At 44.7% G+C, this 27,421-nt stretch overlaps 1 protein-coding gene and 1 long non-coding RNA gene across 7 annotated transcripts in view; one reads left to right on the top strand and one right to left on the bottom strand.

Moving 5' to 3' along the window:
• Positions 1 to 27,421, top strand: part of robo2 (roundabout, axon guidance receptor, homolog 2 (Drosophila)) — a 1,751,833-nt gene that overhangs the window by 1,208,435 nt on the left and 515,977 nt on the right. The window lies entirely within an intron of this gene.
• LOC148148486 (uncharacterized) lies at positions 34 to 27,341 on the bottom strand. The gene is made up of 2 exons (XR_015758734.1): positions 27,094 to 27,341; positions 34 to 229 (listed from the first exon to the last, which is right to left on the bottom strand). It is a non-coding gene; the product is annotated as an uncharacterized LOC148148486 (long non-coding RNA).

Here is a 27,421-nt window from a genome sequence, read left to right as displayed (position 1 = left end):
CGATTTATGCAAAGTATACAACACTCTCAGGAAGGGTTTGAAATATTATATCTTTTATTTTTACTCCTTCTGTTGCAATGCTTGAGAGCAGTAATTTTCTACCATGGTTATAGTCAACTGTACACAGCATCCATTCATCACCCAGGCTTCTTCCCCTCCACTATAAGTATTCCCCTTAGTTTCTGGAGGAGGCACACTTCATTGCAGGTTGTCGGTGAGTGCCATGCTTCTGGAACAAACCAGAAAAGTCAACTCAAAATGGGTAAAGGACATTCAGCTCCTGAACTGCAATTCTCCCTTAGACTCAGAGCACCTGACCACATGCATTTCATCTCCTGTCACACACCACGCTAAACACTCTAACACCGTAAACACTCTAACACCATAAACACTCTAACACTGTAAATAATCCAACCAACCATTGCAAATTGTGCTGGACCTGCCCAGGGAGATGTTATTGGGGATAGTGTACACAGAGTTTTAATTTCAATGTAAACGAGTAGCGGAAGTTTCACTCTGTATCTAACCCTGTGTTATCTCTGTCCTGTGAATGTTTGATGGGGGACAGTGTAGAGGTAGCTTTACTCTGTATCTAACGCCATGCTGTCCAAGTTCTTAAGTATTTGATGGGGGACAGTGTGGAGAGAGCTTTACTCTGTGTCTAAACCTGTGTTGTCCCTGTCCTGGGATTTTTCATGGAGACAGTGTAGAGGGAGCTTTACTCTGTATCTAACACGATACTATCCCTATCCTGGGAGTGTTTGATGGGGACAGTGTAGAGGGCAGTGTAGAGAGAGCTTTACTCTGTATCTAACCCTGTGTTGCCCCTGTTTTGGCAGTGTTTGATGGGGACAGCGTAGAGGAAGCTTAACTGTGTGTCTAACCTCGTGCTGTCCCTGTCCTGGGAGTGTTTGATGGGGACAGTGTACAGGAAGCTTTATTCAGTTTCTAACCCCGTGCTGTCCCTGTCTTGGGAGTGTTTGATGGGAACAGCATAGAGAGAGCTTAACTGTGTGTCTAACCCCGTGCTGTCCCTGTGCTGGGAGTGTTTGATGAGGACATTGTAGAGGGAGCTTTACTCTGTACCTAACACTGTGCTGCCCCTGTCCTGGGAGGGTTTGGATGCTCATACTGAAATGAAAACTGTTTCCAGGGTTGATGGCCATCTCCTTCCTGGGCATAAACACAATCTATTGGCTTTTTTTTTGCTGAGTATTCCTGTACTTGGTTAGTGATGAACATTGCTTGTTTGAGGGGGCATGCTGTTCAAAAATAGAAAATTGAATTATTCTACCTCACCAGTTTTGACCTGACCCCACACATGACAGTGCAAATGAATGTTCTTCCTTAATATAATATAATTAGATGAAAAATATCTTGCTAATAAAGTTATGCACTCATTTAAAGATTGATGGCAATCCATTTAGTAGTTAGTGGGTTATTTGTGACAGATACACTGTACGTGCTGTTATTGCTTTCTGTATGACTTTAAAACCACTGAAGGGAATTAATAACTGAGACTGTTAATTCTTTGTCGTCCTGTGGGATGTCACAGCTTTAAGATTATTAGCTGATCTGTGAGCTTGGATTTTTTTTAATCTTTGGAATGCAGCCTCAGGCAGGAGTTATAATCTATTAGCATTATTAACCATTGTTCTTGCAATTGCTTTTTTATGAGTAGACATCTCTTCACACAGAATGAATAGTATTCTCCTGTATCAGTGGGATGTATGTGTGTGTGTCTGCATGTCTGTGCATCCATTTATGTGTGTATGTGCATGTGTGCTGGGTGCATGTCTGTATGTGTGTCTCCAACAGACAGAAATCACTCACAAAAACAGAATGCAGAGGAAACAAGGAATTAGAGAACAAAAAGTACTGACACAAGGCAAGGCAACAGCAGGAGAGGAGCAGAGAGAGAAAAGAGGGGAAATTAGCAAAATGAAGAAAAAGAGAAAAGGACGAAAGGGGAAGTAAAGGAGGAACAAAACAAAGGAAAGGAATAAAGGAGGCAAGGAAGGATTAAGGGAAAAGAGGGAATGAACAAGAGGAATGGAATGTAGAAAGGAAAGAGAGAATAAGTAATTAATAATGTTACTGGCAATCATGGCAACCAATTTGCACACAGTAAGATCCCACAGTTTATGATGGGGTGAGGTACAGGTTTATCTGTTCAGCTGTGTTTGAGGATGGCAGAATGATCCCCTTGGGGAGATCTCACTGCTGTATTACAGTCCATCTGACAGCCCCCAAACGTTGCTAGCAATGGCACTGAACTCGAAAACCTGGTTCAACTTCCTTCTGACTCCCCCGATTATCATCTGCTGCAAACATCTGCAATTTTCAGTTTCAGGTTTTAAAGGTTTTCCTTCTGTTTGTAAAATAATGTATCTGTATTACCAGAGCAATGACAGCCTTTCATGTAATACATCCCATGATGTTTCACTGGAGTGATTATCGAACAAACTGAGCCACATGAGGAGGTAACAAGAAACTCAAAACTCGGTCAAGGAGCTCGGATTTGAGGAGCAACATAAAGGAGATTAATTTAGGGAGGGAATGCCATAAGTTGGGCATGAGCAGGAGGCTGGAAGAACACAGCAAGCCAAGCAGCATCAGGAGGTGGTGAAGTCAGTGTTTTAGGTGTAACCCTTGCACAGGCAGCAGCGTAGTGTAAAATTCAGGATGGACAAGAAACTAGTGTTGGAGGAGCCTTGAGATCTTAAGGGTACAGGAACTAGAGGAGATTACAGAGATAGGGAGGAGACAAAGACATGGAGGGATTTGAAAACAAGGGTGAAAATTTTAAAACAGAGCCAATAGCCAATGCAAGTCAGCAAGGACAGAGGGTGCGAGGGTTAACAGAAGTTGGTACATGTGAGGATACAGGCAGCAGATTTTTTGATGAACTGAGGTTTACTGAGAGTAGGAGACTGGAGATTGGTTGGGATAGAATTGGGATAGTCGGTAACTAAGGAATGGAGTTTTAGCAGTGAATGAGCTGAGACAGGGTGAAGAAGGTGTTCATTGCTCGAAAAGCACAGCAGGTCATACAGCATCCAAAGAGCAGGAAAGTCAACGTTTCGGGCTGAAACCCTCCATCAGGTCTGGGGAAAGGGAGGGAGCCCAGGCGTATATAGGGGACTGGGAAAAGAAGGGTGGGATGGTGATAGATGAATTTGGTGATAAAGTAGGGGGCTATTGTGATTGGGTTTCTGGGCTCCCTCCCCCTCCCCAGTACTGATGAAGAGTTTCGGCCTGAAACCTTCACTATCCTGCTCCTCGATCCTGTCTGACTTGCTGTGCTTTTCCAGCTCCACATCTATTGACTCTGACTTCCAGTATCTGCAGTCCTTCCTGTCTCTGAGTGAAGAAGATATTATTACAGTCGGAGAAGATTGTGGTCTTCGAGATGGAGAGAATGGCATTAGAAAGTCAACTCAGGGTCAAAACGTCAATTGGCTCAGATAATGTTGATTTCTTGTATTCAGCACAAACAGAATAGAGAATGAGTGCTTATCTCTTACTGCCTCAGTGCATGAGTGAACCAGTTCTGATGGTGTTGAGCAATTCAAATCAGGTCTGATCTTGTGATTAACTCGATCTCAAAAGAAGACACCCATTGGCCTTCAGTGCCCTGCATTATAAAGTTAGAAAACCATCCAATGGATTTGTGCTCTTCCTCAGTGATTATTTGTGTGCTATTGACAAGCGAGGATGGGGTTGGTCTAGTCTGTGGTACTGTTATGTTGAAGAGTCCACATGTTCTTACAGTTAAAATTCATTGATTGAGGAACTCTGCTGAGCCCAGCTACGGGAAGGTTCCCAGGGTATGTGGAACTGTTCCTCTCTCAGAGGGTTGTGAGTCTTTGGAATTCCTTGTCACACAGAGCTGTGGAGGTAGAGTCCTTGCGGATATTTAAGGCTGAGATAGAGAGATTCTTGATCAGTTAGGGAATCAAGGGTTAAGGGACAATGTTCCATGTTCTCAGTATCCTTTGAATAATGAAATGCTTCCTGATTAACCAAACCCTAATGTGTTCTGTACTTTCCAACATATAGTCCAGACCAGGTAAGGATGGCAATTTCCTTCCCTCAAAGACATTAGTGAACCAGATAGGTTTCCCCTGACAATTGAAAGATAAGTCATGTCATTACTGGACCCTAAATTCCAGATTTTTATTGAATTCAGATTCCACCATGTGCAGGATTTCAAGTTGGATCCCCAGGAAATTACCTGCGTCTCTGGATTAACTGTCTAGCAATAATACCACTGGGCCATCACCTCCCTGTCGTTTATTCAACATTGAATAATTTTAAACGCTCTTTCCCAGAAAGCCAATGGGTGAAGAATGGAGCTGGAGCCCAGTTTCAAGCACTTTTATATTTATTTACAGATTTACATGTTACAAGCATGAGTCACCAAACACTGACATTGTCAGTCTGCACCGCAAAATAAACATTCACTTCAACCCTCACCATTCAATCAATGCCCTGAGCACAATTAATTAATGTACAGGTCTCACTAAGATCATCCATTCAGTTTTCTGCATACTGGGGACTGCAAGGCTCGTCAATACATCTGTCCTTTGAATGTAACCCCTTTAGCTGGGTGCCATTGTTGTTAAACATCATGTTCCACTCCAAGGCCAGTAGAGTGGTTTGCATGAATGCAGTGCTCCAAGACAGGGCCTTACCAGAACGTAAAGTAACTGTAACACAACTTTATAATCCAGCTGTCTTGTGATGAAGGCCAAGATTCTGTCAGCCATTTACAATTATTTTTTGATCATTTCTGAAAGGAAGATTAAATGGAATGAACTGCGTCGGAAATAAATCAGAGTCGTTCAACAACACTGCCCTTCAGTGAAAAGTTGTCTTACTGCATGTAAATTTACTAACATTGTTTAGCATCGGTTAATTTACAGTAAGTGTTGATCATGAGATGTTTACAGATGTATTGATGTCTAAGTTGCTTCCATTACACAATTCAATCACTTTAATCAAAGCACTAGGTGACATATTGCCAAACCTTATTGCTCAGCTGTCGGTTTTTAGCTCGGGTCTTAATAGCCAAACATTTAGTCTTTGTCCTGTGGCTGTCCCTGGTTCAATAATGAGGCACTCTCGCCACTCCACCAGAAAGATAATGCGGCGATCTGAACTCCAGCACCAATTCCATGATGTACAGTGATTGCAATACTGAGGGAATGTTGCACTGTCAGCGCACCCATCCCCCGGAAGCATCATTCAACTGAGACCCCCCGCTGCCACACCCCAACTGAAGCTCTCCAGCCTCACTATTTACCCCTCAGCCGACACCTGAAAACCAGATTTTCCCAATGCTATCTCACACTGCTGTTTATCCGAGCCCGGCTGTCTGCAGATACTGTGCCTTGCGTCGCTGCAGCTTTACAGAATTAAGTGGGGGGTGGGGGGGTTAGGATGGTTCCAGTGATAGAAGTCGGGAGCATGAATTACTCGCCAAGACTTTCCCCGTGTTGCTGCTGATCTCGAACCTCCTCCTGAACCCACACCAATTCTACCTGAGGTTACCAAGGGCAGCACCTACCTGGCCTGCCTGAGTAACCATCAGGAGCTGGCAATGATTTATCTGTCTGCCAACGTGATCCGGCTGTTATCTTCTTGTAGACACAATGTCCCTCCAAGGCCACTAACTCGTGATTAAAGGCGTCTTCTCTTAAACGTTTTTAATTATTTAAAGCAGTCGATTAGAGCCTTATTAACAGATGGCGCTGAAGTTACAGTTGGGAACATTGAGTTCTTGTTGAACACGAACTGCTGTTTGCTCCCAGGCTCTTAAGGTGAAGTTCCCAGTGCATTTGCAATTTTTTTGTACTCCTATTACTTCTAATCTGTCAGCTCCTTCTAAACCACAGGCATAATCTTCCCCTAATCCAGAAAAATAAGTGCAAAGTGATTCCCCTCCACTGTGCCCCCTCCCAACTTGTGTCACTGCTTTTGAAAGACAATCTGAATTATTGAGGGATACCAACCAAGACACAGTTTAAGCTGGAACACCTCAGAATGAAAGAGGAATGTCTGGGACACTGTTGCAAGCAAATCCTGGGAGGAAAGGCATTGTTTTATTCCTGTTTGACCATTCCACCAACTACGCATGAAGGTATTGGTGAAGATTTGCATGGGTAGCACAATAGGAAGCAAAGTGTGGGATGAAACCTCCAGGACTACCTGCAAGCAGAGTTGGTAACATTTCATTATCGGATCGGGTCAAAATTTGGGCATGATGCAAAGGTTGGAGTTGGCGCAGAACCGCATTCCTCAATGGTCTCACCCCCTCCCTATCTCGACAATTGCCTTATGCCCCACAACCTTGTTCGATGTCTACCTTGAATTCTTGCTTTATGTATCTAGCCAATTTTAATCGCTCCATGATGTTCCTTTACTTGCCTGGCCCCTAAGCTCTGAAATGCTCTTCCTCAACCTGTTATGTTCCCAATCTTAACCTCCTCCTTTAAGTTTCTCCTTAAAACCTACCTTTTTGACCAAGCACTTGTCATCTGACCTCATATCTCCTTGTGGGGCTCGATGTGAAACCCTCTGTTTGACAATGCTCCTGTGTAACACTTTGGGATGTTTCATTATTTTGAAGGTTGTGCCTAAATACAAGCCGCCGTCAACTCATTCCCAGGTGTCATTGCATGTAGAGGTATGGAACTCCTCATGAAAAACACGTTACCTCTGCGTCCCATTACCTTGGAGCCAGAAACCTATGGGTTCAAATCTCAGGGCTGACATTTGCAGTACCAGGACAAAGTTTCAGTGATTTGTCTCCTGTTGACGCAGTCAGATGGATGTAAAAAGGTCCCACAGTCAAAGAAGAGCAAAGGAGTTTCCCCCAGCATCCTGGTCATTACTCTTTCATCTCACTGGTGTTCACAATGCCACAGAGCTCTTTGCAGCCTCCTGAAATGAAAACAGAAAGTGCTGGAGAAACTCAGCAGGTCTGGCAGCATCTGCGGACAGAGAGAGAGAGAGAAACAGAAATAACATTTCGTGGCCATTGCCCCTTCATGAGAACGGAAAGGAAGGACTGAGTAAAATACATGGAGATGGTGCCAAGAGAGGGAGAGAGTAAAGGGAGAGGCAAGCAAAGGGTTTGCTGATGATCAGCTGAGAGGGAGGTAGTTGCTGATTGGGTGCTAATGAGAAGTGTAAATTGTTGAAAATGTGAACAAAAGTAGAAATTTATGGAAAAACTCAGGAGGTTTGGCAGCATCTATGGTGAGAGAAATCAGTGAACCATCCTCAGAACTAGTTGAAAATGTGTTGGCTGTGCTGGGAGTGACCCATACCCAACAGGACCTTGGGGTGTCGGGGTTGGTCATGAACTTGGAGGAGCGCATTCTCATTTTCAAAGTGTTAAGCTAACTGTTGGACCCTGTGGCTGCAAGGTACCAGGAAGGAAGGTGAGGTGGTTGTTCTTCCAGCTTGTGATGAACTTCATTGGGACTCTGCAGCGACCCTGAAACAGAAACCAATTTGCAAACAGTAATATAATAAATATTCAATAGAGATGTTAAATTATGCAAATATCAAGGGATATGAAAGAAAGCAGAAATATGGGCATTAAGATGGTGGATGAGCCATATTGAATGGCAGAACAGGCTGGAAAGGCTGAACGGTTTAGTCCTGTTCCAAGTTTCAATATTTTTATCCTTCAACTCACTCAATATTTATCCCTCACTAAAAATGTACAGATGATCTGGGATCACCCAATGGGATCTTGGTATGCACAAATTGGTGCTGTACTTTCTGATGTAAGGACAGCAAATGAGCTGAAAGGGATGAAAGAATCCCAGGACACTAGGGAGAAGTCCCTAGCTCTTCTTGGGACCAGGAGCTCTTTTATGAAGGTGTTTGGTTTTACCTCTCACACAAAAGGTGTTGGTTACAGTTTCCACCCTGTCTGCTGGCTGAGTGGATGGTAGTCTGACATGTGTCAGGTAGTGATTTAGCAATGAGCCCTTGTGGGACCTTGGTAGTGTCATTACCTCTGGATTAGGAGGCCTGAGTTCAAATCCCAGATGTGTCTAATAACATGCTGATTAGAAAATATCTAATAATTTTACAACATAAATAAGACAGGGGGAATAAAAATGCCCCGAGCCCAAACCCATCAGTTTACTAATCTTCCTTCTCACATAATCAAGTCAGAATGGCCAGCCTTCATAAAACCTTAAAATGTCATTTTGCTCGATTAAGAGGAATTGATTTTTCTCTACTGTCTGTGATAAGTACGTAATCTTTGGCCTTTCTCTCAGCCTCCTCACTGCCACTGCCCATTCTGTATGATGCATCTGGAGCCAGCAGTCCAGAGCCTAGGGCTTGTCATTAACCACAGCCAATCAGCTGCCTTGTCAGCTCAGCAATGGGAGGGAGATCTGGCCAGGCAGTGAGGACCTTTGATGGATCTTGGCAGCTCCTTTTGCTCCAACTACCCTCTCCCGATAATCTCGCCCAACCGTGTGGATAACAAACAGGCCATCCTTTTAGTCTGGCCCCTCTGATAATGCATAATTACTTTAGACAGGCAAAACTGGGCTGAAAGTTGTCAGGTTCCATGCAATGGTCCAGTGGAGGGGTTTGGGAGGGGGTGTCTGTGGAAGAGTGAATAGAACGGATTTACAAAGCCCACCTCTCGAGATTGTGTGCGCTGTGTCTTTCATTGTCGAGCAAGCATCTCAGAGGAAATTTGAAATATGTTGTCCCCATCTGCCCTCTTCATTCCTTTTGTCCTTTTTACTAGTGGGGAAGCTGTTGGACATGAGGGATGTAACACCTCCCCTGATCTCCCAATGCCAAATGGCCATTCATTGTGGGTGAACCCATGCTGTTTGATGGGACTATGAGGGAGCCAAGTACTGTCTGCAGCTAGAAAGAGCAAAACAGTTAGAAGGAGTTACCAGCGCATTGAGTCTGAATTTGAACACAGGTACTGAAGGGGGAAATGCTGGCTGGGGGGGGGGGGGTTGGGGAGGTAGGTTTGGAAGTAGTAAAAGTGACCGTCACAAAATAGTTTATAAAATAATGATGGCAAAGAAGATTCTGGTATATTGGAGTGTGACCAGAATGAGCACAGGGCGACACGGTGGCTCAGTGGTTAACACTGCTCCCTCACAGCGCCAGGGACCCAGGTTCAATTCCCACCTGGGGCAACATTCTATGTGGAGTTTGCACATTCTCCCCGTGTCTGTGTGGGTTTCCTCCGGGTGCTCCGGTTTCCTCCCACAGTCCAAAGATGTGCAGATTAGGTGAATTGGCCATGCTAAATTGCCCAAAGTGTTAGGTGCATTAGTCAGGGGTAAAGTGTAGGGGAATGGGTCTAGGTAGGTTGCTCTTCAGAGGATTGGTGTGGACTTGTTAGGCCGAAGGGCCTGTTTCCACACTGGAGGGAATCTTCAAAAAAAGAACTGCACAGATTGAAATCATGTATGTGTAAACTGCATCAGTACAGGAGCTGACTGTGTGGCATAACGCTCTGGACTAAACAGTACGAGGCTGGTGTGAATCATTCCCTTATACTCACCTTGTACCATATGTGTACAAGACCTGATGCTGAAACAGTATTGGACCAGAGTGAATCGTTCTGTTTTTTCATGCACACACTGAGCACATACAGAAATTGTCACAAAGACAAGCAAGATGTGTGTGCAGCAGTAAAACATGAGTCAATTGTCTGTAATTTCACTGGTGAGTATTGTCCTCTCATTGTTGTCCTGCACGTACAATCGGACCACAGCAGCTGCTCAAAGCAGTTCTATTCTCTCGCTGGCTTTGATAAGGAACCAAGAAAAGGTCAATCAATTTACCAGCCAGCCAGTCCTTGTCACCCTCAAATGTCAAGGCCTGGCTCAGAGATGACATCGCTGTCAACAAGAGAGGCAGTACAGAAAGCCTTGCCTCTTGCTTTGGCTGTTGACAGCAGCTGGGCCAGGCTTTAGTGAAGACAGCAGGCTTGCTGTGACAAGTGCATCTCGGAGCAATGTAAATCCCAAGAGACTGGGCCATTTCTAATTCTTGCCGACCTCCAAATGCACTCCCGGTCCACGTGACTCATCCACAGCCATGCTGCCTGCTTTCCCACAGTCAGCAGTGAAACAGACGGGAGCCATGCCCACATTAAAACAAAGTGTTGTGGTGGCTGTAAATCTGAAACAAATGCTGGGGAAATACTCAGCCGGTCTGGCAGGATGTGTGGAGAGAGAAACAGAGCAAACATTTCAAGTCCAGTATGACTCTTCTTCACTTGAAGAAGTTAACTTGATTCAACTTGAAGTTCTGAAGAAGACCATAATGTTAACTCTGTCTTTCCACAGACCTGCTGAGTTTCTCCAGCTTTCTCTGTGATATGGATGATTCCTGACTGTCAAAGTACTGAGATCATCGCCCCTGTCAAAATGATTATTGCTAGTAAGCCAATACATTGAAGAGAAATCAAACTTTAACATCTTTTGAAACCCAGATACTCTCCCTGAGTATTTCCAGTGTCTGGCAAGTCTGTCTTCATTGGCAACACCAAGACAAGTGGAATCTGGAATCAGAAACAGAGCCAAGGTGCTCAAAAAAACAAGTGGATAAGTGTATTGTGCTTTTCTCACACTTCTATTTGAAAGGTTGCTAACTCTGAGCACACTGCTTGAAGTTCCAGGTCACTGCCAATGATCTCCTCCTGCCTTACCCAGTTATGCAGCTGTCTCTTCCGCCATCTCCTGTACTTTTCTGGAGAACAGTTAAAAGTGTGTAGAGAGAATGATGAAAAGCAGTACAATGGTTTAAAAAGAGATTATTACTTCAACTCTTAGATTTTGTTCTTAGCAATGTCTTGGAGAATGAAGCTTTGAGTCCAGGACATTCCAAGCTTTGTGCTTGGTAAAAACTAGGACTGCAGATGCTGGAAACCAGAGTCTAGATTAGAGTGGTGCTGGAAAAGCACAGCAGGTCAGACAGCATTCAAGGAGCAGGAATAGAGGGTGGATGTGCAGGTAAAACTTTGACGGATGTGGAAGGCTCCTTTGGGGCCTTGGATGGAGGTGAGGGAGGAGGTGTGGGCGCAGGTTTTGTAATTCCTGTGGTGGCAGGGGAAGGGGCCAGGAAGGGAGGGTGGGTTGTTGGGGGGGGGTGTGGACCTGACCAGGTAGTCATTCCTGATTTAGGGTTTTGCCCGAAACGTTGATTTTCCTGCTCCTAGGATGCAGCCTGACCTGCTGTGCTTTTCCAGCACCACTCTGATCTAGACCAAGGTTTGTGCTTGTCCATCCCTATACCAAATGATGGGTCTGTTATCTGTACCTCTCCTGCCACAGTTCATTTGCCCTGTTGAGACCTTTGTGGCTTGACTGGCCTCCCCCTCTAATTCTCAATCCAATTTCACAAAAGACAGCACCTTCCAAACCCACAACTACTTCCATCTTGAAGGACAAGGGCAGCAGATACATGGGAACACCTCCCCCTGCAAGTTCCCCTCCAAGCCACTCACCATCCTGACTTGGAAATATATCACCGTTCCTTCACTGACCCTGAGTCACAATCCTGGAATTCCCTCCTTAAGGACATTGTGGGACAACCTATAGCACACGGACTGCAGCGGTTCCAGAAGGCAGCTCACCACCACCTTCTCAAAGGGCAACTAGGGAGACTGGCGATAAATGCTGGGCCCAGCCAGCGACACCCATGTCCCACAAATGAACAAATAAAAAGAAAAATTTGCAGCCTGTGTGTCCAAACACGTCTCATTTGCCCATTAACCCCTTGCAATCCTGGTCTACCTGCGTTCCTCTGGTCTATCCACACTTTTATTGTCAAATTTTCATTCTTGTTTAACAGGCAAAAGTGAGGACTGCAGATGCTGGAGATTAGTGGTGCTGGAAAAATACAGCAGGTCAGGCAGCATCATAGGAGCAGGAAAATCGATGTTTCGGGCGGGACTCCTTCATCAGGAATGAATGAAGGGCTCCTTCCCAAAATGTCGATTTTCCTGCACCTCAGATGCTGCCTGACCTGCTATACTTTTCCAGCACCACTCTTATCTTGATTCTCGTTTAACAGTCCACCTCCTCCTCCCCCCAATCCTGTCAGCCCCCCTCATTTCTCTGACATCTCTGTAATCTTACAACTCTGCTCTGTTTAGCGTTCTAGTCTGTGTAGGCTGTGACATCAGCTGCCTGGGCCCTGAACCCTGGGATTGCCTCCTTAAGCCTCTCTGATTCTCCTTCCTCCGCTAAGACACTTCTCAAAGTGTAATACTTTGTTCAGTTTGGTCATCAGCCTTAATATTTGCCCGTGTGGCACAGGTTTTTTAAGGTGACACTCCTGCAAAAGTGACATGGTGGTGCCGGTGTTGGACAAAGTCAGAAGTCACATGACACTGGGTCAGGGCGAAGGGGTTCCGCTCCAAAAAATTTGTGATTTCAAATAAACCTGCTGGACTATAAGGAGATAGTGAGGATTGCAGATCTGGAGCATCAAGAGTGGGGCTGGAAAAAGCACAGCATCAGAGGAGAAGGGGAGTCGATGTTTCAGCTCAGAATCTTTCATCAGAAACGTTGGATCTGAAACATTGACTCCCTTGCTCCTCTAATGCTGCTTGACCTGCAGTGCTTTTTCTAGCTCCACACTCCATCCAATCTGTTGGACGATAACCCTGGTGCCATGTGACTTCTGACTGACACCTGCAAAGGACTGTGGTGCTGCATTGTTAGACGCTATAGAAATGCAGGTTCTTGTTTTTGACTCGTCCCCAGTTTGCCCTCTGACTCATGCGGCCCTTCCAGTGCTCGGGGCTGCGGAGTGATGTGCTTCAGCGTTTGGCTTATCGTGACATTTAAACAAAACATTTTTTTTTGAGTCCAAGCAGCCTGGATCCACGAAATGAAAACCCTGTACAGCCGCTAGCATCCTTGTCTCACCAATTTATAACAAATTCCTGGGCTTGTAATGGCCCTGACAGAACACTCCATGTCTCATGTGATGGATTAACCATGTCAATCTCTTTGTGCAGTAAACCTGATTTCTCTTGTACCAGGCTTGCTAGAGACTATATTGTAACACAGGTAAGCTAATACATCCCCAGCAGCATAGTTTCAAGGCAATGATTGGTATTTTCTTTTATCAAATTCTGATCCAGTTTTCACCCTCTAGCCTCTGAAGACACTAGCTCTGGCACAGGGTACACACTCAGGCATTTTGAACACACACGCACACGCACACACACCTTCCAGATAACATTGAAACTGGATAAAAAGGACCCCAGAAATTTGGACAAAGAGGGTATTTCCCCAATATCCTGAGTTAAATTTGTCCCTCAACCACATTAACTAAAAATTAGCTGCCTGTGGGATCTTGCTGTGCGCAGGATCCTCCCAGACATCCCCATCGTGGAGTAGAATTTCCACTTCAAAGAATTGCTTGGTTTGCTGTAAAATACTTTAGGGTGCCCGAGATAGTGAATGGCAGCAAAAGAAGGAAAGTTCTCTCAGATTTAGCTTTTATCTTTCATGCAAGTGATACTTTCCCCATTGGGCTGAATGGCCTCATGCCATGTCCTTAACACAGGCATCACCACAGAGGAACCAGTCCTTGACCCTCACACAGAGATTGATGGGCCCACTCAGAATGAGTGTGGGGGTGAATTTACTGGGGAGGAGGCACAATGTGAGGAGGTGGGGGGGAGTTAACCATTACTGTTTGTGTGTGTGTGTGGAAGGGAGGGGGAGTTACCCTTGATGGGCACAGGGACAGCCCAAAGATAGACGTACAGCACACAGGGTTAGTAAAGCTGCCTCTACACCCTCCCCATCAAATACTCCCAGGACAGGTTCAGCGTGGGCTTAGATACAGAGTAAAGTTCACTCTGCACTGTCCCCATCAAACACTCCCAGGACAGGGACAGCACGGAGTTAGATATAGAGTAAAGCTCCCTCTACACTGTCCCCATCAAACACTCCCAGGACAGGGACAGCACGGAGTTAGATATAGAGTAAAGCTCCCTCTACATTGTCCCCATCAAACACTCCCAGGACAGGGACAGCACGGAGTTAGATATAGAGTAAAGCTCCCTCTACACTGTCCCCATCAAACACTCCCAAGACAGGGACAGCACGGAGTTAGATATAGAGTAAAGCTCCCTCTACACTGTCCCCATCAAACACTCCCAGGACAGGGACAGCACGGAGTTAGATACAGAGGAAAGCTCCCTCTACACTGTCCCCATCAAACACTCCCAAGATAGGGACAGCACGGGCTTAGACACAGAGTAAAGCTCCCTGAATACTGTCCATGATGATTAATGACCTGAACATGATATAACGTGCAAACTGAATATAATGTGAGGGCTGATTTTTGTCGTGATGCCCTGGAAGAAAAGTTTCCTTCTAGCCTGTTGAAATATGAAACACCGTATACCCTCGTGCTTTAGTTCATTAGTGTAGCCGTGATTGTTGTCGATTGTTTCAATGTCAGGCCTATGGATTACAGTAATTTTTTTTGGGCGGGGTGCGGGTCAGGCTTAGGGAGGCGGAGGGATTTTCTGGCAAACACACAAGTGGCTTGCTACTGTTTTTATTCATTATGATAATGCAGGAAATTCTGATGTGCAATTTGTGGATTTATGACTGGGAGTCGATGAGCCTGAATACAGCCTGCATGTGCATCTTTGATAAGGTTCTAATTGGATGGTAGTGACCTTTTTGGAAATGTAATTCAAGGGAGAAAGATTAAAAAGCGCAGAGCAAAGTGACAGGTTGGGGCGGGGGGGGTGGTAAGTACCGAGGGGACGGTGTAATACAGGAAATCGGCAGCACTGACGAAATATCTCCAGTGATGAATTGGACGCCAGGCTTTCTGGCATTCAGTGCTCCTTTCCAGCTCAGGCTTCGTTCACAATCAGTCACGAGGGGGACGCAAGGACTGCAGCCATATGTGAGTTCCCCATCTCAACCCTGCTCCTCCCAACCTGACCCAGTGGGCTTGTGAAAAGGATGAGGGAATATGCAGTGTCCTCACCCCTAGGTGACGGTCGCAGGACGAGGAAGAGAGGAGATAAGTGACAGTCCGAGTTTCATCATCCTCTCTGTCTCTGGTGTGGGAATCTTGTTGAGGAGGAGTAGCCCATGAGGATTCTCATGAAGGATCAGCACCTTGAGCCTTCCCTGTGGATGAGCTTTGGCAGATCAGTCCTCCATTCCAATACCCACACGTCCACATTATGACTCAATACAAGAGTTTGACGTCCAAGCTCACCAAATTATAGACTTGCACAAAACAGGAGGCTAGTCTGCCCATAGCTTCTGGACTAGTAATTTCAAGGAGCTTTCCAATTCATTCTACTGTTCCTGCCCTTTTCCCACTGCCTTGAATGATTCCCCATTTAACTATGTCCCACATTGTCCCACAGAAAGCAATGATTCAATCTGCTTTTGCTACTTTTCAGGAATCCCATGCCAGGTGTAACGACTGGTGGTGGAGACGTTCTGTATTTCTGTCCACTTACTATTTTGCCTGTTTCCCTTGTTCCGTACTCTCCGGCCTGTGAAAACCTTTTCTCACCACCCGCCCTGTCAAAACCCTGAATCATTTCGATCACAGCTAAGCACCGTGGGCACGTTCCGGCACTAAGTGCTTTTTAAAACTTCATTTACAGGATGACAGCACTGCTGAATGGGCCAGCATTTATTGTGCATCTGTTATTACCCAGAGGGGAGTTAGGAGTTGACCGTATTGCTGTGGGTTTGGAGTTGCACATAGGCCAGACCAGATAAGGGTGACAACTTCTTTCCCTAAAGGTCATTCATGAACCAGAAGGGCTTTTTCCAGCAAATGATTCATGGTCATCATTAGACTCTTAATTCCAGATTTTTATGGATTCAGATTCCACCATCTGCCTTGACAGGATTCGTACCCAGGTCCTCAGAATGTTACCTGGCTCTCTGGATTAATAACCCAGTGATAATACCCCCAGGCCATTGCCTCCACATTCTCTGGATGGATATCAGGGCAGTAATTCTTTACCAGCTCAAGGCATCTAAGTGACTGGCACTGCCCATTTGTAATTGGTGAATGCAGCGTGGGTTGCCAATTGATCCCTTTGAGTGAAATTCAACTCGTCAACACATTGGACACTTGGTGAAACTCATGTGACATGGAAAAGTGCAATGGACTGGCCCTGACCTTTCTGCAGTGGAGGCTGAGATTGAATCATAGCAGATGAGCAGGTCTTTCAATCTATTCTGGCCTTTAGTTCTTTGGAAGAGGTAGCTACTCACTGCTGCCAATGTATTCATTCCCCAGGGCCCTGTGAAGTTTTACCTTTGAAGTGTTATTTCACTCATTTTTGTAAAATTCCTATTGAACTGACTTTCACTGTCCTTTTGATCACGCGTTTCAGATCACAATAACTTGCCATTTTAAAAATAAACCTTCCTGAACAATTGTCTTAACAAAGGTGTCCTCTGGCTGCCGACCTCCCCTTGCCCTAGGAACATTTGTGCCTTTATCACAAGCCTTCGTAATTGTGAACAGTTCCAATAAATCTCCCTTTAACCTGCTTTTATCTGAAGAGAACAATCCCAGTTTCTCTAGAGATGTGCAATCCAGTGATGTGCAGGTTGGGGTGGATTGGCCACGCTAAATTGCCCATAGTGTTCAGGGCTGTGTAGGTTTTGTTCATTAGCCAGGGGTAAATATAGGATAATAGGGTGGGGGGAATGGGTCTGCGTGTGTTATTCTTTGGAGGGTCGGTGTGGACTTATTGGGCTGAAGGGCCTGTTTCCGCACTGTAGGGAATCTATGATTCTAGAGACCAGATTTCCCTCACTCACAAACATTAACCTTCGAGATGTTCTCATCCAACTCCCTCTGTCATATTTTAAATGAGCAGACACAATGGGGCTGAATGGCCTCCTTCTGTTGTGTAACATTTCTGCAATTCTGTGAATTTAACATAACTCTCCTCGCTGTTGATTTTTATTTTACTTACAAGATTCTGGGTACTGTCTTTGTTAAAATCCTCTCTTGATGGAACATAGTGCATATAGTCTTGTGAAATATCAGTTAGTGAGGATGACAGACCTCAGCAGTAATGCCCAGTCTAATAGTTAATGGATATTAATAACTACCACCGACAAGGTTAGGAGCAGGAAATTGTGCCTGCCCTTTCACTGGGTAAAAAAACAGGAGCATTCCACACCCGTTGTCCCCTCCCCCCTTCCCTTTCCTCCCGATGTATCTTTCCACATGAAGTTGTCTTGAATGAGATCATGGCTGGGAAAGGACACTCGCAGGAGCGTGACCAAGAATCAGTCAATTGAGGTTGTAAATTTTCCCATAAAGTTAAAACGACTTGGGATTTTAAAATGTCTGAGTGTCATAATTTCAATTAATTGGCAGATTAGCTCATTTCTAGGCACCCTTGTGGTCAGGTTACCATTTAGACCAAGCTATGTAGGACTTCCAGAAATAGGATGTCAGCAAAACACTGGGGAAAGAGGACGCCAGGCTTAAAGGTGTTTAAAATAACGGCGTGAAAGTTTTTGCTTCTTGGTTGGACGTTGTCTGACCGGCTGGGGCAGGAGATCATGTGCTGAAACCTTCAGAAATCTGGTCAATTGGAGTTTACGTGTCCTATTTCATAGGTCAATGTCCAGTCATCAAATTTCCATTGTCTGTCAGTGTGGTCTGAGCTGGGGTTATCAAAGGCCTGTAGTCGTACGAGTGTGCATTGTAGTGAGGTAGAGAGAGGTATCAGCAAAGTCAGACCTCTATCTTGTTCTAGTAACCACCCAGTCACTCCCAGCTGCGGTAACTAATAACATCAACAATTTTTCGTTGTAATTTTATGAAATTTTGTGGAAGATACGCTGCAGAAACTCACCAAAGATCCTCAGACAGACCTTCCAAGCCCACGATCACTTCCATCTGGAAGGACAAGGGCAGAAGATACATGGGAACACCACCTCCTGCAAGTTCATCCTGACATGGAAGTATGTCACCGTTCCTTTGCTGTGACCGGGTCCTGACCCCAATCCCACGCACCATGTCATCACATGGGCTGCTACCATGCACAACCCATTGTTAGCATTGGTTCTCCCATTCCTTTGTCTGTCCAACTGTTGTTCTGTCTCTCTGGACTCCATGTTCAACAATTTTTTTTAATCCTGCCCCCTCTCTTCCCACCCCATCTTCAACACATAGTCAGTTTTTCTGTAACACAATGGTTGCAGTCTTGTGCAATCCCACATTATAGGAAAATCACGCTTTAGAAACAGTGCTTAAAGTGTTGGCAATGTAACAATTTTACAGCAAACACATGCTTTAAAGGTTCGCGCTGTAGAGACAGTGTCCCCAATTCATCCATCGTGTTATAGCAAATTTACATTAACGCATTCAGAACAACTTGTATGTACGAAACTTTTCCCAGTTACAATCAGTTCTGAAGAAGGGTCATTGGACCTGAAACATTAACTCTGCTTCGTCTCCACAGAGGCTGTCAGACTTGCTGAATTTCTCCAGCAATTTCTGTTTTTGTTTCTGATTTCCAGCATCTGCAGTTCTTTGTTTCCTTTGCTTGATATTCTCGGGGGGGGGCTGGGGTTCAAATCCCACCCTGGCAGAAGGTAAAATTTAAATTCAACAAAAAAAATCTGTCATTAAAAAGCTAGCTCAATGATGACCATGTGAATTGTTTTAAAACCCAAATGGACCTTCAAGGAAGGAAATCTGCCATCCTTACCTGGGTCTGACCTACTGTGGCTCCAGATCCACAGCAATGGGATTGACTCTCAACTGTCCTCTGGGCAATTAGGGATGGGCAATAAATGCTGTCCCTGTCAGTGATGTCCACATCCTGTGAATGAACAAAATGAAAGTCCAAGAATATATCCAAGAAGGGTTATAAGGAGCAGCTTTGGAGAGGCTGGCACATTTTTCCCGTGAAGCGTTGGAGACTGAGGGGTGAACTTAGAGAGATCTGTAAAATAATGAGAGGCAAAAATAAGGTAGATAGCCAACAGCTTTTCCCCAGTGTAGGGGTGTCTAAACTAGAGGGCATAGGTTGAAGGTTAGAGGGGAGAGATACAAAAGGGTCCAGAGGGGCAATTTATTCACATAGAAGGTGGTGAGTGGCTGGAACAGGCCAGAGGTAGCGGTGGAGGTGAGTTCAATTTCATCATTTAAGAAACATTCAGACAGGAATGTGGATGGGATATTTATGGAGGGATATGGCCCAAATGCAAGCAAATGGGACTCGATTAAATTGTAGAAACTGGGCAGCATGCACAAGTTGGGCCGAAGGGCCTGTTTCCATGCAATAGACAATAGACAATAGACAATAGGTGCAGGAGTAGGCCATTCTGCCCTTCGAGCCTGCACCACCATTCAATATGATCATGGCTGATCATCCTTAATCAGTATCCTGTTCCTGCCTTATGTCCATAACCCTTGATTCCACTATCCTTGAGAGATCTATCCAACTCTTTCTTAAACGAATGCAGAGACTGGGCCTCCACTGCCTTCTGGGGCAGAGCATTCCACACAGCCACTACTCTCTGGGTGAAGAAGTTTCTCCTCATCTCTGTCCTAAATGGTCTACCCTGTATTTTTAAGCTGTGTCCTCTGGTTCGGCACTCACCCATCAGCGGAAACATGTTTCCTGCCTCCAGAGTGTCCAATTCTTTAATAATCTTATATGTCTCAATCAGATCCCCTCTCAGTCTTCTAAACTCAAGGGTATACAAGCCCAGTCGCTCCAATCTTTCAGCGTAAGGTAGTCCCGCCATTCCAGGAATTGACCTCGTGAACCTACGCTGCACTCCCTCAATAGCCAGAATGTCTTTCCTCAAATTTGGAGACCAGAACTGCACACAGTACTCCAGGTACGGTCTCACCAGGGCCCTGTACAGCTGGAGAAGAACCTCTTTGCTTCTATACTCAATCCCTCTTGTTATGAAGGCCAGCATGCTATTAGCCTTCTTCACTACCTGCTGTACCTGCATGCTTACCTTCATTGACTGGTGTACAAGAACACCCAGATCTCTTTGTACTGCCCCTTTACCTAAATTGATTCCATTTAGGTAGTCACACTGTAATCTCCTAACATCCTCCTCACATTTCACCCTGCCACCCAGCTTTGTATCATCAGCAAATTTGCTAATGTTATTACTAATACCATCTTCTATATCATTAGTATATATTATAAAAAGCTGCGGTCCCAGCACTGATCCCTGCGGTACCCCACTGGTCACTGCCTGCCATTCCGAAATGAGCCATTTATCACTATTCTTTGTTTCCTGTCAGCCAACCAACTTTCAATCCAAGTTAGTACTTTGCCCCCAATACCATGCGCTCTAATTTTACCTAACTAGACCTCTATGATTCTAATAAATCCGAGAGGGAATTGAGAATTATCTAGAACGGTGAGAATGTGAATCTCATTCCCACAGGAAGTGATTCAGCTAAATAGCATTGATTTTATTTTAAGAAGAGAACAAAGAACAAAGAAAATTTACAGCCCAGGAACAGGCCCTTCGGCCGTCCAAGCCTGTGCCGATCCAAATCCACTGTCTAAACCTATCACCCAATTCCTAAGCATTTGTATCCCTCTGCTCCCCACCTACTCATGCATCTGTCCAGACGCACCTTAAATGAATCTACCATGCCTGCCTCTACTAGCTCTGCTGGCAACGCATTTTAGACACCTACCGCATGTATCCCCCTTAAACGTTTCACCTCTCACCTTGAATGCGTGACCTCTCGTTACTGAATCCCTCACCGTGGAAAAAAGCTTATCTCTATCCACCCTGTCTATGCCCTTCATGATTTTGTAGACCTCAATCAGGACCCCCCTCAATCTCCTTTTTTTTTCAAATGAAAACAATCCTAATCTACTCAACCTCTCTTCACAGCTAGCACCTTCCATCCCAGGCAGGTATGGGACAGGCTGGATTACAAGGTGAGGGAGAAAGGGACAGAAGGATATACTGATGGGTGAGACACAGATTGACAGATGCTTGGCTCAGTGATGACAGTGAAGAGCCATTGGGATGAATTGCCCACTGCTGAGTTTTTAGCTCAATGTAATTCTTCGACTTTTTAAATGTTTTGTTTGTGAGATGTGGGTGTCAGTGGCTAGGCCAGGATTTACTGCCTGTGAGGTTGTGTGCCAGACAATGTAGCAGTAAATGCAATTGACACTGGATCGATGCCTGGAATGGACAGCTTGTGTCATGAAGAAACTTTGGACCGATTGGGCTTGTTCCATTGGAGTTTAGGGCAGCAAGGCATGGTTTAATGAAGGTTCAGAAAAGCCTTGAGGGTCTTGAGAATGGGGATGTGGAAACAATATATGCTTTTGTGGGTGAGTCTGGAACAAAGGGGCAAAAACAGAAATTGCTGGAAAAGTTCAGCAGGCTTGGCAGCATCTGTGGAGAGAAATCAGAGTTAGCGTTCCGGGTCATAGAGTCACAGAGATGTACAGCACGGAAACAGTCCCTTTGGTCCAATTCGTCCACGCCAGCCAGATATTCCAACCTAATCTAGGTCCATTCCCTCTAAACCCTTCCTATTCATGTAACCACCCAGATGCCTTTTAAATGCTGCAGTTGTATCAGCCTCCACCACTTCCTCTGGCAGCTCATTCCATACACACACCACGCCCTGTGTGACTCTTCCTCAGAACATAGGGGCCTGTTTTAGAATTGGGGGTTACCCTTTTAGGACAAGAATGAGGTTTTCTTTCTCTGGGGATTGTCTGCCTTTCAAACTCTGCCTCAAAAGGTAGTTTATCCACAATAAGAATATTGAAATAAGATGAAGGTAGGTCGATTGTGATTACATAAAGGAATCAAAGGTTGTCAAGGATTGATTGGGAATGTGGAATTCCAAATACAATCCGGTCAGCCTGATCATGGAGCAGGCTGAAAGGGTTTACTGGTTTTGCTCCTGTTCCTTGTTTTTATGATGGTAGGGGATTAAAAAGCCAGCCATATTGCTGTGGGTCTGCATGTAGGCCAGACGAGGTAAGAAGGATGGACTTATTTGCTTTAGGCCCCTCTCTGAACAAATTGGGTTTTTAATGACGGTATGGTATGGAATGATTTTCTGGTGGAGGAGGTAGTGACCTAACTCAGAACATTTCCTGTCTCCTTTCCCCCCCCCCCCCCCCCTTAACTGAGTGTAGGAGCTGTTCAGAGAGTTGGGGAGGAGTAGGCAGAAGGGGTTGGCTCTCACTGTGTGACTAATCTGATGTCAGAGTCCAGCCTTTCTCTCCCATTGACTGGGAGGCTCTAATTAATACCAGGAATAAACAGTGGCAGATGGACACAGAGCGACAGAGTCCGCAAAGGGATCAGGGTTGCTTAATCACATCGTTGGGAGTTTAACCCTTCACCTCCCGTCGTTCCCACCCTCCTTATCTTTCTTTGTATTGCAAAGTAGCTTTGATTTAATTACTTGGTCCTCGCCTCTCTTACGGGAAGGTCTATGGTCTGAGTTAACCAGTTCCAATTCTACGTGCCATTAAAACACAGATGCTTATCCCTATCCAGGCCCCATTATAGAACCATAGAAAATAGGAGCAGAAGTAGGCCATTCAGTCCTATCAGCCTGGTCCATCATTCAATGGGAGCCCAGAAATATAATTTTAATAACTTTGCATCAAACTTAAAATGGAGACGGCTAACCTCAAATAATCGGATCACCAACCCTGACCCAATCAGACCTTAGCTAAACTAGGAATGACTTGCATTTTCCTTCTGACCTTCACCTCATTACAGACACAAACAAATTCAGAAATTGCTGGAAAATATACTCAGCAGGTTTGACAGCATCTGTGGAGAGAAAACAGGGTTAATAGAGATGAGGAGACATGTCTTCACACAGAGAGTGAGCAGGATCATGGCTGATTGTTCAACTCAGAGTCTATATTAGACTGGTGCTGGAAAAGCACAGCAGGTCAGGCAGCATCCGAGGACCAGGAAAATTGATGTTTTGGGCAAAAGCCCTGCAACTCAGTCCTCTGTTCTTAGCCATAAGAACTATATCTAACTCCTTCTTGAAAACATTCAGTGTTTTGGCCTCAACCGCTTTCTGTGGTAGAGAATCCCACAGGCTAGCCTCTCTCTGGGTGAAGACATTTCTCCTCGTCTCAATCCGAAATGGTCAAACATGTATCCTTGGAATGTGACCCCATGCTTAGTAACCAGTTCTGAAGTGTTCTGAAAAAGAGCCACTGGACACAGAATGTAAGCTTGAAGCAAAATTATAAAAAATATATTTCAGGGCTCCTTTGCATTATGACAAGAATTACTTAAAAGAACACAAATTGGGTACAGTAGGTTGGTCAGGATCAATGTCACTAGGTTTGGCATTGAATAAACTTAGATTGTTGGAACAAGAGAAAATAACCACGGGTAAAAGATCATTTCTATAGCTCCTCTCACATCCTCAAGACCTTTACAGGCAAGTGGGTACTTTTGAAATGTTATCAAATTTGGAATGTAGAAAATATAACAGCCAGTTTACACAGGTCCTCGTGAACAGCCTGAGAACAACAAAACAGTCTTTTTTAATGATGTTGGCGGAGTAATCTTGTTCCATTGCGTTGGTAAAGAACGCAAGGGTTTCTTTTACTATAGTGGACATATTGTTTTTACAATCCATTGGCTTGCCAAGGATAACACTCTTCAGAGTTGTTAGTGTGGAGATCATTTACATCCATCTGAAAAGGCAGCCCAGGTTTAGCACTCCATCTGAAACACGACATCGCAAACTGTGCAGCACTCCCTCCATCCTGCATTAACTGCTGTAATTCAGTTTTGGAGGCTCCTCAATGTGCTGTTATGGACTAAGCCAGACGACTCAAAACATTCCTGAGCTGGCAACCCAGACCATAATGTTGCAATTTGTTTTGATAAGTGTACGGTGAAAATTACCCGGAGTAAGCTAGCTAGGTTGACTACTAGGTTTTAAAAAAATGGACAGGAATTTATTCACAACACTACACAATGAAACACAAAAAACAGAATAAAGAACCCCTATAGAACTCAGTCTATCCAAACTCGGCTTAATTATGCTGTTCCAAATATGCACAACTGTCCCAATAAGCAAACCCCCTTAAAAAGCAGTTAAAAATGAAGCAGATGCTTACAGGTTGAAGTTAGAAGGGGTGGAGGGGGGGGGGGTGGGGGGGGAAGAGGGGAAGAGAGGGAGAGAGGTTCCACACAGCTGAACCCCTAACTGTTCTGGACTGGACTGCTCAGCTATAGAGCTGACTACTCCCATTTCATTATACAGGTGACATGTAAAACACGACCACTTTGGCCTGGAGTCTCATCTGTTTACATAAAAAACAAAAAGGCCTCTCAATACCCTTTAATCTGTGTACCAAACCAGTCTAATCGGAACTGGGAGCGGTTTACGACCCCTCTGAAAAAAAACCAAGGACACAGTATCCTTGAGAAAAGGAACAGCTTTTAGAAAAAAAGGGACCAGCTTTGTGCCAGTAGGAGATGCTGCAATGAACCTTAATTTTGACATAGGGAGTGTTTAGGACCTGTGAAGGAACAAGCAGGAAAAAAGCTGTAAGTCGAATTGATCACTCTGGTGTTGAAGGGAGGCAGTGCTGTAGTGGTCTAACAACTGTGAGCTTAACGCCAATATAAGGCATGGGTTCAAATTACAGCAAGACAACTCTTGAATCCAGTATAATCTGGAATAGAGAGTTGGCGTAATGGCAACATGTAACCACTAGGCAGAAGTGGGTACTGCAGATGCTGGAGATTAGAATCTAGATGAGAGTGGTGCTGGAAAAGCATTGCGGGTCAGGCAGCATCCGAGGAGCTGGGAAATCGACGTTTCAGGCAAAAGCCCTTCATCATGTGACCACTGTTGATTGTTGTAAAAACTCTTCTGGTTCACTCATGTCTTTTAGGGAAGGAAATCTGCCATCCTTACTTGATCGGCCTACACATGACTCGAGACCCACAGCAATGTGGTTGAGTCTCAGGAATGGGAAATAAATTCTGGCCTCACTAGTGATGCCATGAATTACTATTTTTTTAAATGTGAAAATGGGTAAAAAGTAAAGTTTGTGATGAGCGAGGAAGAGATTGGAGACAAGGGATTCTGTTTCCAATTTCTTTGCAAAAGTTCTCAGAGTTTTGAAGAGATGACAAGATAGCTGACAAAACATGTCATGCATTTTTTGAGAACACCAGACAGTGCTTGGTTGATGCTTGTTAATATATGGTCTATTGCCCACTTACCCATTAAGGGAAAAAGCAATACATTATATACAGACTTGGATGTGTCTATTTATTGTGCTGCGAATTCAGCCCCATTGTCTTCACTAATGATCTCACTGCTCAGGCCTGTTAAGATTAAAGAGTATTTCTGGAGAAACTATTGATGAATGGTAACAATTACTCATGGCCATGTTGTGATGCATTACCAGCTTACCTCAACAAGTCAATGGATTTATAAAACAATGGTTTCACTGTAGTGAAAGAAGACTTTGTGTTCTTTCTCAGGAACGGACAAACAGGAAGTGGCCATTCAGACCTTTGCGCCTTTCCCAGCATTCTGTCCCATCATGCCTCAGTTGTGCCTCAATGTCAGTTCCTGGCCCGTGCTCCTCACCTGGTATCTTTGTCCCATTGCTGATGTGAGAGGGTGCTGCACTGTCAGAGGTGCCAGCTGTTGGTTAAGATGTTACACTGAAGTCCTATCTGACTCCTCAGACCCCCATGAAAGATCTGACAGCCACCACATCACAGAGTGTGGAAGGTTTATTCAGACAGGCTGGGTAGGCTGGAATTTTTTTCACTGAAGCTTAGTAGGTTAAGAGGTGACCTGATAGAAGCTTTTAAAATTATAGAGGTATAGATAGCGTTAATGGTAGCTGCCTTTTCCCTAGGATGGGGGATTTAAAGACAAGGAGGCACATTTTTAAGGTGAGAGGAGAGAGATTTAAAAAAGACATGGGGGGTAATGTTTTTACACGGAGGGTGATTTGCACGTGGGATGAACTTCCTGAGGAAGCAGTGGATGAAGGTACAGTTATAACATTTAGAAGACATTTATCTCAGTACATGAACAGGAAAGGTTTGGAGGGATGTGGGCAAGGAGAAGGAAGGTGGGACTAGTTTAGTTGGATGATGTTCGGTATGGACTGGTTGGACTGAAGGATCTGTTTCTGTGCTGGATGTCTCTATAACTGTAAGTGCTGGTTTTCTCTCCGGCATCCTGGTCAATATTTGTCCTTCATCTAGCAGTTAGAGCACAGAAAAAGGCCCTTCAGCCCATCGTATCCATTTAACATTCATTCAACCATATACACATCTATACTCACAAATATTCATCCTTTTATATATACATTCATTAATTGTCATTATTCTCTTACTTTTCTTTCCTTTTATTCAACCGTGGGACGTGGACCAGCATTTAATTCCCATCTTAATTACCCAGAATGTGGTTAAGAGTTAACCACATTGCAGTGGGTCTGGAGTCACGTGTAGGCCAGACCAGGTAAAAATGGCAGATTTCCTTTCCTGAAGGGCATTAGTGCAGCAGATGGGTTTTTCTGACAATGGTTTTATGGTCATTAGCAAATTCTTAATTCCAGATTATTATTGAATTCAAATTTCACCATTTGCTAAAATGGGACTTCAAGTCAACATTAGCTGTGTCTCTGGGTTAATAGTCTAGCAATAATACCACTGGACCATCTCATAAATCAATGTATTCACCTACTTTCACAGTCAAATGTAACACTGATATAAAGACACACTCATACATGTGCACACCTGTACAGACATGAACTTGTGCACACACGTAAACTTGCAAACACATACTCTCTCCACAAGTGCACAAGTATAGCCATAGTCTAACTGAATGACACAGCAGGCTCAAGGGGCTGAATGGCCTCTCTTTGTTCACTTGTATCCCCTAGTAAAAATATGTAGATCTTTTTTCAGACCTGCAGATAAATACATGCACACATACTCACATAAACAGACGCGTACATGCACAAATGTATACATTTCCTCCTTCCTCACCCACCAATGGCATTCCTCAGCAGCTTGCACTTTTGGTAGTTGTTGATCTCCTCACTATCCCCGCACGCCCAACTCCCTCCATCGTCCACCAACACACTCCTCCCTCCCCCACAAGGGCTCCGTGAGGGGCTGTCACGGATTTGTTGGCTGTTAATCCAGGTGGAGCTGATGGGAAGCATTCCCTGTGGATGAAGGCCATCCTAGGCAGGCGATAGTGCTGCCCACTGAACCGTGCCACTCCATATGAATAGCAAGTAAATGCGATGGACTGGAACTGTGAGACGATAAGGCTTTATTCAGCTTCCCTGCTGCAGCAACAGCGAGACAGAAAA

This window comes from Chiloscyllium plagiosum, unplaced genomic scaffold (assembly GCF_037043375.1).
Source record: "Chiloscyllium plagiosum isolate Xiang-an unplaced genomic scaffold, Cpla_swu_hap1 HiC_scaffold_12, whole genome shotgun sequence".
NCBI classification, from domain to species: Eukaryota; Metazoa; Chordata; class Chondrichthyes; order Orectolobiformes; family Hemiscylliidae; genus Chiloscyllium; species Chiloscyllium plagiosum.
Note: the sequence above shows the minus strand (reverse complement) of the source record. Positions and strands in the feature narration are given on the sequence as shown.